The following is a 19,486-nucleotide window of genomic DNA, read 5'->3' on the forward strand; positions in this document are numbered from 1 at the left end:
GGTTGAACAAGGAACTCATGACAGAACTTAAACATAAGCTGAAGGTGTACAGGAGGTGGAAGCAGGAACAGGCCACTTGGGATGAACACAGGGTATTCAGAAATGCAACGAGGAAGGCTAAGGCCCATTTGGAATTAAATCTGGCTTGGTATGTCAAGTACAAGAAGGGCTTCTTCAAATATATTAGTAACAAAAGGAAAGACTAGTGAAAACATGGGCCTGCTACTGAACTGGGCAGGGACCCTAGTGACTGAAGGATGCAGGAAAGACAGAGATACTGAATGCTTTCTTAGCTTCAGTCTGCACCCGAGAAGAAATAACCCCAAGCACCAGGCTGGGGGCTGAGCTATTGGAAAGCAGCTCTGAGAAGGACCAGGGTTCCTGCTAGACAAGTCAACCATGAACCATTAGTGTGCCCTTGTGGCCAAGAAGGCCAATGGTATCCTGGGATGCATTAGGAAGAGTGTTGCCAGCAGGTCAAGGGAGGTGATCCTGTCCCTGTAGTCAGCCCTGGTGAGGCCGCACCTGTAGTCTTGTGAAGATGATGAAGGGGCTGGAGCATTTCTTATATGAGGAAAAGATGAGGGAGATAAGCATGTTCAGCCTGGAAAAGAGAAGGCTTGTGGGAAGATCTGATCAATGTGTGTAAGTATCTGAAGGGAGGATGTCAAAGCGATAGGTCAGACTCTTCTTGGTGCCCAGCAATAGGATAAAAGGCAATGGGCACAAAATGCAACAGAGCAAGTTCTGTCTGAATAACAGGAAACAGTTCTTACTGTGAGAGTGACTGAGCATTGGAACAGGTTGCCCAGAGATGTGGAGTCTCCTTCCCTGGAGATATTAAAAAACTGTCTGGATGCCATCCTGGGTAATGTGCTTTTGGGGACTTGATAGAGGGGTTAGATGAGATGATTTCTAAAGGTTCCTTCCAACCTCAGCCATTCTGTAATTCTGTGAAAGCAGGAATTCAACAGGTCACGTTAAAAATGTGACCTTTCAGTTACACAACTCAGCTGTCAAGTTCAAGGTGGAAGGGACAACAATTAAAAGAAAAAAGATAATGCTCAGAAACTAAAAAAGCTTTAATTGGGAAAGTACTGAGAGGAAAGATACAGGGAGACGCAATATTATCAGAGTCACTTTCCTGTAAGGATCCAGATATCACATAAAAATGCAGTGCCCTGTACTGTGGACTTAATTTCTGATCCATGTACTGTGTGAAAGAAAGAATATGAGAATTGTCCTTAATTCCCAAAGTAACGCGGGTAGGGTTTTTGTTTGCTTGCTTTGTGTCAGCACCAGCTTTCACTTAGTGCAGTGACTGGTGCAGTGACTTAGGAAGCAGCTCAGGCACACACCTACATTTTCTAATGCACTCTCTGTGCAATGTGGAAGTCAGCACAAGCATTGCATCTCTCTGCAAGGCTCATATTTTCTCTCTCTCTGGGCTGCTCCTCTGCATGTATTATTGGCAGGGAATCACTTCCATTTTCTTTTGACCTAGTGAATTCTTTTAAACCAAGGCTGTGGTTTCATGGGCGGTTGATCTGATCTACTGGTTTGTTACTGCCTAAAGGAAAAAAAAAAATAATCCTCACGCTCCCTGTCTCCTTTCTTTCTCCTCCTGATTCTCTACCGTACCAACAGGCTGTACTCCTGGGACAGTTTTGTTCTGCATTAGCAGAATTAAACAGGCTCAGGGAGTGATACAGTGCATGCCACACAGCATAAGTGGGTGAGTGCATGGATAAGAGAAAGAGGGGAACAAGGACCTTATGCTTTTGTCTAAGTATGTCTCATGAAGCTGCAACCTAAGTTTTCCTGTGTTGGACTCCATGCTACACCTGACCTCTTAATTCTTATAGTAATCCTGTAATTGAGGGCAGACCTTATAAAGTGACATGTCTAGTGCCTATTAGTGAACTTGAAAGCAAGGACATAAGCATATCCAGATGAGCCCAAGAGTGGTGATATACCACAAGTAAAGAAATCCCAGGATCAAACCCACCTGCCCAAGACACAAGGACTTTGGGGAAGCAAAAAGTTGGTTACAAGTCAGGAACAAGATCCGTGCCCTGACAGATGTCCTATTTTGGCTGGGGTGAATCCTTCATTGTACATTGTGCCTTAGATCTCCACGTGCAAGATGGGGCTGAAGGCAGTTGCCTCTGTCCCAGGCATATTCTGAAGACTAGACATTAATGCCAACGAGATACTGAGATAGGAAACTCCGGGGAGGGGAGGAGGGGGGAGGGAAGGGGCAGGGATACAAGAAGTATATTTGAACCACCATCAGTGGCTCAGCTTCTGAGTACCTGACTGTCACATAAAGTATTGTCCTCACTGGCCTTTGGGAGGGGGAAGAAATACCATCTCCACTTAATAACAGGAAACAAAAGGTTTTGGTAGCCTGAGTAACTTTAGCCACAATTTCCTGAGTCCGATGCCAGGGTCACAGGTACCGTGTCTTTGGTGTGCTCAGTACAAGGACTGAGAGGAAGTGGGGAGCTCAGGGCATACCCCAGTTTGTTAAGAAAAAGTTTCTGGTCTTCAAGCTCATGAAATGGCACTGCTTTGCTAATGGTCACTGATATGGTGGCAGTCTCTAGGGTGTATCATCACGAACCCTGGACCTGGAGAGAAATGACTACCGGAAAGCCCCAGAACATTAAAATTGCATAAGGCTATTTGGATGTGCTGGAAATGGGCAGAGAGTCTGCATGACGCATAGAAACACCAAATGAGCATATGTCATCGTGACAGAGCATGGCATATACCAGGGCAGCCTGGCTTTTGTGGGCTAAGTCCAATTGACTAGCAGATTTGCTCTGGGGTCACCACATGATGTTTGTTTGCTTGCTGGTTATGTCCCAGCTAATTTTGCAATGTGAGTCTAAATCCTTCAACCACACATCCAATTCGTAATTTAAGCCTGCATAATTTTATCTCTGCTTGCTTACACCCACTGTCTCCTGGTTTACACAAGCCATTGCTGGTTTCTGTAAGAATTGCTGCATTGATTGATATGTGAAACAGGAAGGTAGGATGTTTTAATGTGGAACGGTATTTAGAGAGATGCAGCATCTGTGCCTAAAGTGAGAGATAGTTACAGGGTTAGACAAGTAGGCCATCAATTACAGCAGACTGAGGTTAGGACCATCTGGCTGTTTGAAACAACACCAGGTGTTTGCAGAAGCAAATTTCCTGTGTTGCAACATAGGAGGAGAGTGGCAAGCAAGAAGCAGCCCTCCAGAGTGAATCTCAGCCATGAAGGAAGCCACTTCTCATTTCCTTTTTTAGTGCTATCTTGTGGGAAAAAAAAGCCACTCGAAGAGAGTGACACACCTCTGTTGCCTGCTCAGTGCCATCAGTGGGGTTCTCAGGGAAGCATTGTGGACCCTCTCCTAGAGAGCTGAGTAGGAGTTGTGCCCTGTCCTCGTGGGGCCTGTCCTGATGGGCCCCATCCTGGTGGGCCATGTCCTGTTGGGCCACATTCTGGTGGTCCCCATCCTGGTGAGTCCTGTCCTGGTGGGCCATGTCCTGGTGGGCTGTGTCTCCTTCACCCACAGTTTCCTTCAACTCTACACCAGTATCATGTTTGGTTCCTGGGAGGGCAGCGACACTGAGCTCACCAGCACCTGTCCCCATATATATAGACCATAGGCTGGCCTCTCTGCAGGGCCTGTGCTTGTGCCACCCATCCCACAGAGAGGGAGTGTCTGCTCCATCAAACTGGGCAACTTCATGTGCATGCTCTCCATGCTGGCAGCTTAGCATGGTTCTTGGGACTTTGCTGCTGATGGCCACTGCTCTTCTGGTCTTTTCCTTAGGGCAGCAGAACCCAATACAAGGTTCACCATGGCTTTCTGGTTCCCAGCCTCCGTGTGCCTTGCCCATGCAGTTGTAACCAGCTCTTGGACCCTTGCTGATGGACTTAAGCATTAATGTCTTGGTTTGAGTATCCAGCATCCATAGCCCTCTGGAGGCTGTCCTTGCTGCCTACCCCAATGTACAAGGTGTCTTCAGCCATATGCAGCCCTGCCTCAGTTTCCCTTCCCACCCCCAATTGTCCCCTTCAGCCAAGGGAGTAGCAGCCAGAGCTGGACTGGTTGCTGGCAGAGAGGGTCAGGAAGTGTACCGAGATCACTGTCACCCTTAATCTGCTCAGCATAGGACTGTGCTCTGATAGACATTGTCAACCATTCAGGCCTACTGGGACGTATTCTGTAAAAATCAAGGATTGGTGCATGTGGAAAATATTGTTGAATTACCTATTTGTGCATTGTTAAATTCAAATGTCTCCTGTGCATTTATGCTAGTTCAAACATTCTCATTTATACTTGATAATATTTAATTGTTATGATTTACATTAAAAAGAGGAGTAAGCCTTAATGCTGAAATTGATCCAGCCTAAACTGGTGTACATAAATTAGGAAACAATCACATCTCCCACTAAAATTGTTCTGACTCTGCTAAACTCCAGCTAGGACTTTACAGAGCCTCTGGCAAGAGGTGATATCCGAGACCTTCCAGGCGAGCCCCAGCTCAGCAGCAGCCTTTTACAACGAGCAGACAAGAGGTTAAAAATTAGGTAAACGCAATCTCAGTAACTGGCAGCAGGACCTTAGATCAGTTTTTCCTAGTTTCTATTTCTATCAGTGAGAAATAGCCCTCACGGGTTTATTTTAAATTTTAATTATTATACTTTAATTATCTGGTGACAGAGGGAAAAGACTTTGGTTTGGTTATAAATTCCCAACTTAGATGAATTCCTCTATAAAACACTTCATTTAGGAAATACAGCAAAGGTTGCTAAGTGACAACAATGCAGTTATGTGTCAGAGCCCTTCCAAACCCCGACCGCCAAGAAGAAAATGAATAGCTGCGGGCAGCAGCACGTAAGCAGGGTGGGGAGACGAAAGGGCCATGGCTCATGAGCAAGCCTGTGCCAATGTGTTCCCAGCCCCCCTATTAGGTGCAGGTTAATTTACAGAAGCTCTGAGCACTTCTGGCACCCACTGAATAATGAAAACCTGTGAGGTGTCCAGAGCAGTGCTGTCGACATAGTTTTGTGCAAGGGAATAACATGGTATAACCTCAGCCTGGATTTGAAACCATTAGCCAATATACAAATTGGAAGGGCTCACACTGTTTATTAAAATTCAGCTACATGAGTGCTGCCCCATGGATGACATTCTGAAAATGGACTGGTGACATACACGGAGGTAGAGTTTTGGCTAATCTGGATTTCTATAAACTCCCTTTGAAAATAAAACATTTGATGTGGATTACTGCAGATAATACCATCAGCCATTCCTGAAAATAATGTAGTGATTGCAATTTTTACTAAAAATTGACTCTGAGATGGGGTTTCATTAGGCCTGACTCTGTCTGTATGCTCACCCACTTCTCTTTTGTCAGCAGGCTAGGCTGTAGGGTTGTGGTAGGAACAAAATGATTGTGGCACCAATGCTTCCTGCAAAGATTTCACAACAACCTTATTTATTCTTTAAAGCTGCAGGCTTTGCCACACCTAAATCAACCTTCAGCCTAGTAGAGCAACCAGTTTTAGCTAGCAGCAACAATGGAAGGGGGTTGTGCAGAAAAAAAAAAAAGTATAGTATCACTTATAAAAATGCTGCAAATGACCTTTGCAAGGTCCTCATCTAGGCGCCAGATGAGTGGCTCCATGTGCAGCTCTAGGCTGGCTTTGCGCATATTTTCAGTCCCATGTAAGAGCATTCTTGCTTGTCCCCAGACAACAAAAATTTTGTGGTGAGACAAGTGGAGCTCAGCTCAGCATAGGCTTAATTTGGGGCTTATCTAAGCTGCAGGCTGATGGCTCTGGCACAGGCCTGCTGCACTACATGAAACATGGACCTTCTCAAGCAATCAGCAGAGCTTTGGTTTTCTGCTTCAAAGCTGAGCACTGGTGCTTGCTGGCTATTCAAGGCTGAAACTTTTGAATCTGAAAAATCCAGCCCTATCTGCCAAATGGCTCCTCTACTTGATCAGGTCTGTGCATGCGTGCAGTAGGTTGGCTGACAGGGGTTAGCTCCATGTTAAAACAGGCCTGGCCAGCTGGAATACAATGCTGGCATAATACAAAACTGCAGAATCATAGCACGGCCAAGGTGGACAGGGACCTGAGGAGGCCCCTGGCCCACTCCCTGCTCCAGTAGGGCCACACAGAGCAAGGTGCCCAGCACCACATCCAGGTGGCTGGTACCCCAGAATGGTTAAGTACCCCAAGACAAGAGGAGTGGTGTTGGGGATAATTTTGACCCACTGATTGTTGAGTCGATTGCTGTGGCTTTTGGGCCAGGTGACTGGTGCAGGTACAGCCATGGGCAGATGCCTAAGCAGCAGCTCTGCAAGCAATCCTAGGGGACACCGTGCAAACACATGCTTACTCCTGGCTTTTTGCTCTGAAGAACAGGACAGAAAACCTGATGCTGGGATTTGCAGTACCACTGCCTTGCCTTAGGCTTGGCAGGAGAAACCAAAAGGAACAAGAAAGGAAAAACAACACAACTGACTTTGATCTGACTGAGAAATACACTCTGAAAAATAATATGTGAGAAAGGCATCCAAATTTTTCCCTGCTTAAAATTTCCCATTGTCTTTTAAGGAGCAAATATTTTAGTATATATTTTGTTTAGCTGGATTCTTTTGCTATGATGCTCTGTCTATGCTAACTAAATTCTTGTAGTAACGGCTCCACGATGCTGCATTTAAAGATTATAATTCACTTATAGCCCACTGATTAAAAAAAAAAAAAAAAAAAGTATAAAAAACAGGTATTAGCTATTATTAAATAAAAATAATTTACAGCTTACTATGGCCACAATGAATGAGACTGACTCACTCATGGGCTTTGGGACATTTTTTCTAGTTTTTGTTTTACGAGACTGTACATGAAGGATGTTAGCTCAGTTGGAGATTTTCTCTTTTACTCTATGCCAAGGTTTTCAGAAGTGACTAATGACTTTGGGTGCCTAACTGGAAACATTGTAATAAGGCCTGAATTTCAGAATGGCAGAGCACCCATCATCTGAAATTTAAGTCCATTTATGGTCTTTTAAATTCAGCTCTCAGGACTGAGATCCTCTAATTCATCAGTACCTCTTGAAAACCTTAGAAGTTCTGGAAATGTATTAAAATCTAAGATGCAATTTCCTTCTTAAAAACCTCTCCATGCCCAATTTTCCACGTCCCAACATGTGTAGACTCAGAAAAAAAAGTAACTAGCAATTACTGAGTGCAATGTGCTTGGATTTTATGATAAAGAATACCTTGTGCTCATTTCCTTACTATGGTGGTGTTTCCCTGCTTTCTGATAAATTGTAATGTCCATAATCTTGTTTTTAAAGAGTGTTGTGTCAGTTTTCTACATCTTCAGTATAAATTAGTGAAGTGTTTGGTGCTGTACAAGCTGGGAATTCAGCCTTTGCTTTGGAAAGGTAGAGACAAGTCGGTTGTCTTTATACAGGGAGGAATGATTCACGGGATGTAGCAAGCACAAAAGGCTTGGGATACCTAGGGATGAAAGTCCCTGTAATACTCTTTATTTAATAGACTTCCTGGCGCTGTGCTGCCACAACCCACAATTATGTAGTGGACGGGTATTACATTTCACTACCGTTGCCTTTGCAGTTACCGAGTCACATCTTTCTTTGATATCTACTGGTGCAAACTGCCACCAGCTAAATTATGCCATTTGACATCAGGTGGGCTTAGCATTTCAGTGCTCACTGGGAGGTAAAGTCTTCCCCTAGATAACTGGAGAGTTCTGTCTGATTATCTCATAAAATCGGCTATTGCATCAAGAGCAGAATAGGAGGAAGTTAGTCTCTTAAACGGATTGTAACTGGAAGCTTTTACTCTGTCTAGCTGGGCTGTTACCCACAGCTTAGATTAGATCTGATCTTTTTATGCTTCCCTACAGGTTTGCTTTGATTGTCTCCCCATTTTCCAATAAACACTTGAAGATACCACTGGGCAATTATTGAGGCAGTCCCTGGGAACTGTTCCCAGCCGGTCTGATAGGAGATACGCTGGGTGCAAGGCACTTGCCCTGGATTGATCCCAGATGCACAGGGCAACTAGATAGCCATTCCCAGAAGAGGCTGCAAAGAAACAAGCTAACAAGGGGCATGGGAACAGCCTTGTGACCTCAGTGGAAGGCAGCAATGGGAGACCGAGTGTTCCAACTGGACTGAGAAATGGAGTATGTGTGATTTTGTGAGAGGTGAAGTGTGAAAACAAAGCACTTGCCTAAAGCTAGCAGGGCATCACCGAGCACCCAGTTTTCCAGTGAGTTTCACACACAAATGCTGTGAATCCTTTCTCTCTTCCCAATTGACCACTTCACCATCTGGATAGTGAAGTCACCCTTGCTCCAGGCAAGGACAGAAGAGTTTATCTTTGGCATCTTCTACTCTCTTTTTATTAAAGAGTTGTAGTGTATGTTATTTCCTCTGACTGCTGCACCATGTACCACCTTTCTGAACCTAGAGAGCAATCCTACATTCATTCCTGTATCAGCTCCTTACCTTCCCAGCCTCTGTTTTCATATCACCCAAGTGTGTCCTATCCTTGGCTGTGGCCAGGTGACCCACCAGCTCTTTGGAGGACACAGTGGAGCCAGCAGCCCCTTGCACCTTTTATTGTACCTGCTTATTTTATTTCTTCTTCTTCACATGAGCCTGTTCCAAGCTGCAGTGTTAAAAGCCAGCCATACACATGGGAATCCATGAGTGTGCAACCCCAGACATGGTCAGGATCTCCAGGAGATCAATACCCACATCCATCCCTCCTGTTGAGCAGGCCATCTCCCCCTGAGTGGGCTGTGGAGCCCCAGGGCCACTCAAGAAGAAATCCTCTGAATTGCCAGCCTGGCAGCAGAAGTCATCAGCAAGGTACCCAGGGCAGAATAATGCCCTCTCCCTTTACACAGTGTGTTGAGCTGGAAGGGTTTCAGGAAAGGCAATAGAGGAAGAGGGTGAGGAAACCTGTCTGTTCTGAGCTTCTGCTGCTGCTGAGCAGCAATGTGGCCAGCTGGAGATGTGCCCAAGTGCCCAGAAACTTCTGTTTATAGTACCTATGGCATTGCTCTTCAGATAAACTGTGTGACTTCTGTTTTTCAATGAGCAGAATAGCAAGATGTATCTCAGACATCAAAGGGCTTGGGACTTGTGAGTTTGCAGGTATAAAATGGAACAGAGTCCAAGAGTTTGGACAACAACATTGCACAGGACAGGGTGAAATCCACACTACTTATACTTGGGCATATGCACTGAGCTAGTGCCTGGAGTGGGTAGGAGAGAGAGGGCAAAGAGGGTCTGAGAGACAGCACTGGAGGCAAAACCAAACCCACAGTCTGTTGCCTGGCTCATCACCAAGGAATAAAGTTTACCTAGCTTATAGGGAAATTAAAAGGATATGACCTCTAAACTGGATATTACCCTTATGCCTCCAAGGCCTCCATGTCCTCCACTCACACAGAAGCAGGGCTTGCCCTGGCAGTGCAGTGTTTGTAAACTTCTTGCTGTTACAGACACACTGGCAAACCCCAGGGCAGCAAAGTTCCCGAGCTGAGGTGCAGCTGAAGGGAACATGCCTGCCACTGCAATCATGTCCCCTCCTGCAACACTTTTGCTGGCAGAGTGTTTTTGATAACATTTCTGAGTTGTTTCTTGCAGACAGCTCTGGGGGCTGACCTTCATGACACAAACTAAGACTCGCAGATGTTCTCATGTTTACTTGGCTACCAGTTTTAGAGGAATGTCTACATGCCTCCACATGTTGTACAGTGCCGATTGTGTTTTCATGGCATAGGGCCATGTTGGGGGTCACCCTCAGTGCTTTCCTACAATAAAAACTTGTGGAAATGTCAGTCACTCAATCTGTGCCTTCCCTCTGCTTTCAGCAGTCTTCCCTGGCGGGTGGCCATGAGCAGGGTGCAGGTTTGTGGGATGTTCCCGGGAGGTGCCTCAGCTGTGCAGACACAGCACTGCACAGCTCTAGGAGCAGGAATAAAATGTGGCATGTCCAAAGCAGCCTAAAGAGGTTAATGATCACATCAATGGGAAACAGTGTCCTCATGCCTCTGATTTCTTTAGTAAATTTCAGTGTAAGTCATAAAACGCATGGATGCCTGCATCCAATATATAAACCATGTTTCTTTCTCATAAAATACACCTAAAGTTAAAATGTATTTTACTCTGAAATTACCTAGGAAAATGTAACTGATATCAAGTCCTGGTGACTTAATGAGATACCAGTTTACTGCTGTCAGCACCAGCCAGTCTGGTGAGATACCAGTTTACAACCACCAGCAAATCTGGAGGTGGTGGTTCAAATCGATCTCCTTTTGGACCATAAAATTCAAAAATATATCTTAGTCTCTGGAAAATACAGTATAATCAAACAAAAATCAGAAATGTACTTTGTTCTCTTTGTAATGCCTGCTGTTTTCTCCTTCTGTGCCTGGAGATTGCTGAAGGTCCGTTTTGCCTCAGTTTCTACCAGCAAGACTGGCCTTCAGGAATCCTAGGTCCCAGAGGCTAGGCTGAAAGTCTGGAGCAAGGAAGATGTACCTTTGGTGGGAGAGCATCAGGTCAGGGAATACTTGAGCAACCTGGACATTTGCAAGTCCAAGGACCCTGGTGGGACACACCCAGAGGGCAGCGGTCAGTGGCACAAAGTCTAGTTAGAGGCCAGTAGCAAGTGAAGCACCCCAGGGGTCAATGCTGGGTCCAGTCCTGTTTAACATCTTCATTAATGAGCTGGATGATGGGTAGAGGGCACCCTTGGTAAATTCGTGGATGATATTAAACTGAGTGGTTGATTCACCAGAGGGCTGTGCAGCCATCCAGAGGGACAGTGAGAGCCCAGAGAGGTGGGCTGACCAGAATCTCACAAAGTTCAATGAGGAAAAGCGTGAAGTCCTGCACTTGGGGAGGAGAAACCCCAGGGACCAGGACATGCTGGGGACACCCAGCTGGAAAGCAGCTCTGGAGAAAAGACCTAGGAGTCTTGGTTGCCCAGAGAGGTTTTAGAGTCTCCCTCTTTGGAAATCTTCAAAAGCCACCTGGGCATGGTCCAGGGCAACCTGCTCTAGGTGTCCCTGTTTGAGCAGGGGTTGGACCAGATGACCTTCAAAGGTCATGCCCAACCTGAGCCATTCTGTGATTCTTTGATTCTGTGGTTATATCATTCTGTCATACTGTCATTTTGTCACTCTGTCTGTCCAGCCATGGCCATGCCTATGAGCAGCACAACGGTATCTGCTAATCAACCCAGCAGATTTGATGTTCTTGAAATATCTCCCTGAGCTCCATCCTACCTCGGTGCAGCACCACCTCCTTCAGACACCCCTCTCTGCCATTCAGGCCCCTGAGTCTAATTGAGGCAGCACCCGGTTTTAATAGGAAGTCTGAACAGTATTTTTTTTTTTTTAGATCCTAAATTGTTTTCAAAGGGCTGGTGCATCATTCTCACCCCCCTCCAGCCCATCCAGTGCTGCTCAAGAAGCAACTGGGACAGTCTTTGCAGCCTCCAGAAGATGGTGCCCTGCTGTTAGGAAACAATGCTGCGAGCAGCAGTCATTCCAGTTCACTGGCACAATGTCACACAAAACGGTTTGTGTCTGTCAGCACATTCCTGGAAGGTCACAGTGAATGATGAATGCTCCTGTGTAGGAGCTGTAGAGTTTTTTTTTTTTTTTTCCTTTTTTCTTTCTTTCCTTTTTTTTTTTTTTTTTTTTTTTTCCATGAATTGCATCACTTGGCGGCCTCTTGGCTTCATTCATTTGACTCCTGTGGTTACAAACCTTTCCCAATTGTTGTGAGCCTGCTTCCTCCACAACCCCTCTGTGGCCAAAGCAGGATATTCATGACTGACTGGCCTGGGGAAGCTGGATAACTTCCAGCTACTTTCCACAGCAGAGTTGCTCACTTCCCTCCCCCCGAGGTCTGAAATATCCTGTGGTTCTGGTTAGCTTTCTCTCCGGATGCACATCAGCTAAAGCATATGCATCATCATGTGATACCCAAGGTTGTTTCGGTGCAGCTAATTGTCACAGAGGCTTTATTTAGATGCCATGTATAAAAAGATGAGTAAAGCACTCCAGTGCGAAGCCAGGAGGATATTAGATTTGATCCTGAATGAAAAGCTGATTTTCACTGGCATGTAGCACTGGAGTTCTCCACTGAGCTTTGCACATATGTCTAAGATGTTTAAATAATTCCAATAAACTATGATGTCATCTTTGCAGCTCCGCTGCCATTTCCTATGATTTGGTTCATGATTTTTTTCCCCCTCTGAGTTATTAATTGCTCATGAAGCTCGTGCAACTGAATGGGGCTCTTCTATTTTTTCACACTTCCCCCTCCCCCCCCATCATTCACAAAACACAGACCTTCTAGTTTTAATTGGGGAAAAACACCTACAGCCAAATTCGGCATTACTTCTCAATGGGAATTTAGCAGCACCTAAGTAGCAGTAGTCACTCAGCACAATCTAACCAGCCACACTGAATGGTATTTTGTTGATGTGGGGAGTGTCTGGATATGGAGGAAGGGTCAGCAAAACCCCTGGCAGAGTAAAATCAAAAGAGGAACACCCACATGTGCAAACAATGTTCATGGGCTTGTTCATGTGGGCAGACATGTCCTTCAGAAGCAGGCAGACACGTTCAGTGGTCAGGGCTGATTAACAAGTACGTGCCTTTTTTTCTTTTTTTATTCCTCCTCCCTTCCCCCCCCCCCCCCCCCCCTTTTTTTTTTTTTATTATTACTATTATTTATTTCTGCTTTTGGTTGCACAAATGCAGCAGGGAAGAGGTTCTGGGAGAGGAGTGCTGGGAGCCCAGCAGTATGTCTGCCCTGAATGGTGCCAGGTCTTGTTCTCTGCCTGAAACCATCTGGCAATGTCCATGCTGTTAAAATCTCTTTGCCTTCAAGACATGGCAGCTGCATCAAATCTGGCTAGCAAGTAGTTCCTGGTCTAGTCTAGCCCCTGCACTATGCAACCTCTCTAGAAGTGCCCAGGAACTGATGGGAGGTTGCTGGCTGTGACACTGGCTAGGTTCGGAAATGTTCCTGGCACTGCTGTAAGTATTTATCAGTTCAGATGATGGGGGTCTGTGACTGTGTCCTGGCTCTACTCAGTCTGCTACTATGGATGGGGCTGGACAGACTCAGGTAGGCTATGCAGGATTCATCTGTAGGCCTGTTCATCTTTATTTTGGATAAAAGAAAACCATTCCTGGGGAGGAGAAACTGGACTGGGACCTGGTGGGAGAGAGAAGATGTAAGGTAGATCCTCGTTGACAAAGATAAAAATGTCTGGAATTTGGTAGGAGCATAAATAAAGCCAGAGAGAAATAAATTCAGAGGCCAGATGACTCCTTAGGAGGCAAAGCTTGTGAACTTAACAAAGTAGGAGATATTTTCCAGAAAGATGCAAGGATCCACATGCTGCCAGATTGTTGATACATAGGGAGAAACAGTTGAAACTTCAAGATTTAGTTTTTTTTTTTTTTTTTTTTTTCCTCAGCAGCAGCAAATAAGGACATTTTGCAAAAGCTTTGGTGAAGACAAGCAAATTGCAAACTGCTATCTGATAATGGCTACATGTTGCAAAGAGTGAGATGAAAGGAAAAGATCTGTGAAATTTGAGGACGTTTCATGCTTTATACATTTCCAGAGATTTCATCAGATCTTTCAAGTTGTCAAAGAAATGTCAGGAAATGAAGAACCAGAGGTTTTATGCAACTTGTGGGGATTTTTTTTTTTTAAGTTACTTGATTCGGAGAAAGTAATTGGAACTCGTTTGGTTTTACTTAGATTTCATGAAATCCCTTGGTGTAATTATTTCTCGTAGACCAAGGCCTGCATTTACAGGCTTAGATTTATTTGACACTTGCCTTTATACAATCCAAGGGCTGTTCCATCTACAGGCACGCAACCAACGTCAAAACCTTCTTTGAGCAAAGGTCATTTCAGATCAAGTGAGCTCTTTGTCAGCATCACTAATAGCTTGATAACAATATGTGGAAGCAGGTTTGCCAAGAGACCTAACAGGATAGAAGTCACTTTTTTCTCTTTCCACTGTAACGTTGCTTGGTGCTGCTAAATGGAGTTGCTAGGAGCAACCTTATCCTGTGTGTTTTTGTATCCAGACACGGTGGATTGCCCTGTGTGGGACTTATGAACAGCACAAAGAAATAAGGATGTCTGCAGGGTTTTGGATGGCCTGCAATGTGTTGTAGAGGTGTGATGGGGATCCATGCAGTTGTGCCGTAACCAGCTGGAACAGCTCAGTTGTGCCCATGCAAGCTTTGCCACATGCCCACACATGGATGCTGGGTTTGTAGTTGGTGTCTGCAATTCCCATGCTTTTCACAAGTTATCTGTGGCTCTGTTCTGCCCATCTGAGGACAGGAGATCCTCAGATCTTGCCATACAGACATGATACTCTCAGTACCCTCGGGAGGAGGAGATGCCACTTGGCAAAGAGCAGTAAGAAGGGCAATGGTGCTGTCTGCATCTCGTCTCTTTTGGGTGGTTCCTGTCTCCAGCGGCTCTAACAGAACTATCTGTATGCTTAGAGATAAGGACTACGGCTCATGTGACTGCACAGGAGAGGAAAGCTCCTCAAACATTCATTTTGTGCCTGTTAAAGAGCAAACCTCAGAGTACCCTTATGCAGCCAGAGGAGCCTGTAGCAGAGAAGATAAGGAAAAGCAGCCTCCTGTCTTTCTCACTGCAACACAGCCTGAGTAGTTCCAAGTCATAGTATGCTCTCAGCCCTGACTCATGGAAAATGCCTGCTGACATCTCACAGGAACCCGGGATAAGTTACTAAGGACTCTGAGGATCTTTTCTCAAGATATATTATGACATGCACACTGCATCTTTTGAGCATGAAGGACAACAAAACTTACCCAGCATCAGTTGAGTGATGTCAATATGCACTCAGCATTAGGATGGAGGGAAGCAAGGGGTTTAGCACATGCACCCACACATATGAGTAACAAATTAAAACTCCTGAAATTCTTCAAAGATGTTGATTTGTTGTGAACTCTGGGAATCGATCCATGCAAATAAAAGCTCACAGTTTTTTCTTTTGATTCTCAGCAAAAGACACTTACACACCAAGGTGCTGAGCACTTGGAGTTATTAAAGACAGGGACTTCAGCTCCTACAGACAATGCAACTGGAGTTTCACTGGCTGTCACACTCAACAGGGGCAGCACAGCTACTGCAGGATGATAGGATGGTTTCCTCTGCCATGGACCATAAGTATCACTGGCAGAGGAAGACAGACTGCGGCTGTGTCTTCAACTGTATTCCCAGACAAAAACCCATGCTTTGTTTTAGTTTTGTTCTTCTGAGACCCCTGAGAGGGAAAGACCAGGACACTGTGGGATGTATGAGAAAACTATCAAACACAATTCTCAGTAACCAGTAAGTCTACACAAATTCAGCATTGAAGTCAATAGGAGTCTTTTGAATGGCTTCAGTTGGGCTCAGATTTTTACTCTAATTGTGTGCCTACACAGGGTTTGAAGATTGAGATTCATCCACCTAAATATAGGCATCTGATTAAGGTGTCCAGGGTAGATCAGTACAAAGAGACAGATGCAGGCAGATTGTGGGTCAGACTATCCCATCCCACACAGTTAACTGTTAAGAGTCATTAGCAAGATTAATCTTCTAATTTGGTGCCTTGAATAGTGCCTAAAGTTAGTGGGCAGAACAGGTTGAAGCACCTAAGCACCCAACTGAAACAATGGGAATATTATTGCATAATTTTCTTGTGTAGCGTTCACTAAGATTAGGGTGGAAATGTGCACATGTTGCTGGATCTGTTGGAGAGGTGAAGAAAGATGATGAATTAGAAAAATCAAAATTAAAATAAACTTTTATTTTTATGCTTTATACTAATGTATCTAGAATGTTAAGAATTTATCACCTGAGATAAAAGACTTAATCATTACTAAACCCTTTGGCAATTGTTTTAATAACATTAATCAAGATGAGCTCATTTAGTGCTAATGGGGGTGTTTTAACTACTTTTATAGGATTTTCACTGAAATTCAGAATTAAATAATTGGGCCATTATTCTAAAGTGTTTTCATCATCCCTTAGGGAAGTCCCCAGTTTCTTGGCTTTCATCTGCTTGGTTTTATTTCCTGTCAAGCATTAATTCTGATTGCCCTTGACAGTTTGGGAGCACCCCCTCCCAGTTATTAATCTGACCCTCTTCTGGGCAGTCTGAGGTTGGTTGCCCCTGATAATCTATTTTGTAAATGCAGTCATGGGCAGGAAAGATTTAAAAAAGCACTAAATGAGTGTGGTGATGGATGATGAGACAGGGAGGATGGAGACTGCCGTTGGCTAAAGGCTCCAGTGAGTTGAGTTTTCCCAACATCCAGACTGGATGTGCAGTTGGTTAATTAATTGTCCATTTCTGCATACAATATTACCTTAAGCATGCTTAGCTCTTATTAGAGGCTGGGGTCGTTGCAATCTGGAATGCAGGGGCACATGCTGAAGGCTTTATGGAAGGAAGGGAAGGAGTTACGGACTCTAATTCAGTTGTCTGAATTTATCCTCTTAGTGACAGATGATATGCCAAAACATGTCTAAAACATCCCTTAACAATCAGAATTGTAATGCAGAATGTACAGTAGACCCTTACTTTCCTTGAAAAGTGGTTAGATGTCTTGGTTGTCTGAAACAACACTAAATGTTTAGGCAGCTGTGTTGAGCCCTAGGCTTAGGAATCCATTTGAGATTAGGACACTCCATGTGCCCACGTATACCCATCTACACGCAAGCTAGGTATCTAGACTCACATTAGAGTTAGTGGAGATCTAGTTAATGCACTCATCGAAATCTAGTGAGCAACTTGGCTGCTTAGCCACTAGCTGTCTATCGTAAGGCAGCTTGAATCACCCTTCAGACTCTGGTGACTGTACTGAGTAGATCTCTGCTAAATACAGCGAGAACTTGGACGCCTCAGGCTCAGTTCAGCTGACTAACTATTGATGCCTAGTGCCATGGTAGCTGCTTTACAGTTTCCTGGCTGGCCTCCAGCTTTATCTTCAGAAGAGGCAGGTCATATCTGCCAGCCTGATGTGGTTGTCTCAGACATCCAATGACACCTGAAAAAATTGCAAGAAGGTTATATGTGGGCACCAAAGCACTGCCTTTTGTCATGCATAATAGGGTACAATACATGAAATCACTTCAATACAAAAGCTAAATTTCTCTGAATCATCCATATAATGATATGTTCATTTAGATGACAGCTGTATTAAAAGGTTTTATTTAACCTGGTAGGAAAGCCTGCATCAATCATTCCTAGTGTTGATAATCACAGGAGACATTGCCATTTCAAACTTACCCTGCTGAATTGTCAGGTCATATTCTACCAGCTTGTTTGGTACTTCACATGTCTATGCCCAAGGACTAACAGCAAAAGGTAACTGTAACACATTTAAACATGAAATAATACATTATTTTTTTTCATATTCAACTAACTTTATGCACTGCTATTTTCTATTTTTCTCACAGAAAAACTGAAAGTTTCTTGTCTCTTATTCCATTATGGTGATTGAAAATAGCACAGGGTGGTAGATGGATAAGTATGAGGCAAAAAAAGAGAAAGAAAAATTTTCCATTGTATATCTTATCTTGAAAATAATCTCTGAAAACTTCTTTGTTTTAAAAGATTGTTCTCAGTGTAGAGATCTTACTCAAACCATGGTATCAAGAGCAATAAACAACCTACATTACATACAGCAGAATTTCACTTCTGTAAGTCCCATTTTCCAAGGAATTATGTGATAATGCAGATCACATTTTGTAACCACAGTTTTTATCTCTTGCAGCTTGTACATTTTTTATGATTTTAACTGTTGGCAAATTACTTAACATTTCAGATAAATTTAAAAATTCCTGTTTTTTATTCACAGAAAGAAGTCAAACAATTACACTGAGGAACTAATGACTGAGAAGAGTTATTTTCAGGATAGCTTAATCATTGGGTAGGGTTGTTAAGATGTCATCTTTTAATTGTGCCATGGAGGCATCTCTATTTTTGTCCACTTCATGTTCCCACAGATGGGTCTCAGGTTTTGCAACATGCATTGGGCATGGCTTATGGCCATGCCAAATATATAATGAGTGTGGGACCCAGGTAAAAATATATGCCATGTATCCTGTTTACTCTTACACAATTATAATAATTCAATCCTCTCCACAGGAATGATGCAACAGGGTTTCCATTCTAGGACATTAAGCTCTGCCCACGTGTGATGTATGCCCTTTGTTATTATTCAGGGTCTCACTGTTGCAGGCTGCATCTGGCAGACACTTCCATGTCTGCACTTCAGCTGGATGCTACAAGTCTAACAACGCTTACTGCATCCAGTCCTTGCTGGGGACACTTATTCATGTCTTCTTCGGGTCTAACATGATTCAAGCTTCATCTCTGCCAGAACTGAATAAGGATTTCAGGATTTCAGTTATGGAAGATAACCAGTGTGAAAAATGAAACTGAAAGATTGACACTTCTGGTGTTGTTAATTCATGGCACTATTGCACCAAACACCAGTCAAAATGGCCATAAAGAATCATGTCTTAAGAGGCCAATTTTTCATGACTAACCCTGTGGGTTAGAGCAGAGGAAAAGCAGCTTGATTAATTGTAACATTTGTTTTCATTTAATAGATTCATAGGTTTCCAGGCCAAAAGGGAGCACTCTGATTATCTAGTCTGACCTCATGCAGAAGAGAGGCCGCTGAGTTCCACCCAGCGATTCCTGCACAGGCTGTGCAGTTCTTCCATGGTCCATAAGGAAACCCTCCAGCCAGCTATAGAGGTAAGCATTACCTCATGCAGTATACTGGGCCGTATCCTGAGCTCATTTTACCAGCTTGTAAATCCTGAGGAGTCTCCTTTGCCAGCTCAGGGCTTACATGGGTGGAAGTGAAATCAGAATTTGGCTCATTACTCCTCGCAGTGTGGTAGATGGTGAAGAAATTTCTTTATTACACTGAATAAAAAAAAAAAAAAAAAAAAAAAAAAAAAAGTGTAAGATTTGTATTTATGACACCTATTGAACTGTACTTTTTTGACTGAATACAGGTTCAGTAGAGGTAATGGCCCCTTTTGTCCTATAATGAATTTTGGATCTGTTTAGCTGACAACGAAGAAACCTGAATACTTGTATTGCAGTTTATAAGTGTCTCTGACCTTCTGCCTTGTAGACATCAGATTCACCTCTAATCCTGCACCGAATCCAGCACTTCTAATGGTATCAGAGCAAATAATCCAAGAGATTTCATTTAAGAACCCAGCACATCCTTAAGCAGTTCTTTTAAAGCACTTTTAGAAGCTATGTGCCTACCTCTAGAGAAGAAAATGTGAAAAGAATGACATTATACACTGAAAATCCCTGAGAGTAG

General features: G+C 43.9%; 1 long non-coding RNA gene across 1 annotated transcript; it reads right to left on the reverse strand.

Moving 5' to 3' along the window:
• Positions 1-15,545: 15,545 nt before the first annotated feature.
• On the reverse strand, positions 15,546-19,070 carry LOC137853090 (uncharacterized). The gene is made up of 3 exons (XR_011094232.1): positions 18,912-19,070; positions 17,422-17,503; positions 15,546-17,179 (listed from the first exon to the last, which is right to left on the reverse strand). It is a non-coding gene; the product is annotated as an uncharacterized lncRNA (long non-coding RNA).
• Between the last annotated feature and the right edge of the window lie 416 nt (positions 19,071-19,486).

The sequence above is a fragment of the Anas acuta genome, chromosome 3 (assembly GCF_963932015.1).
Source record: "Anas acuta chromosome 3, bAnaAcu1.1, whole genome shotgun sequence".
NCBI classification, from domain to species: domain Eukaryota; kingdom Metazoa; phylum Chordata; class Aves; order Anseriformes; family Anatidae; genus Anas; species Anas acuta.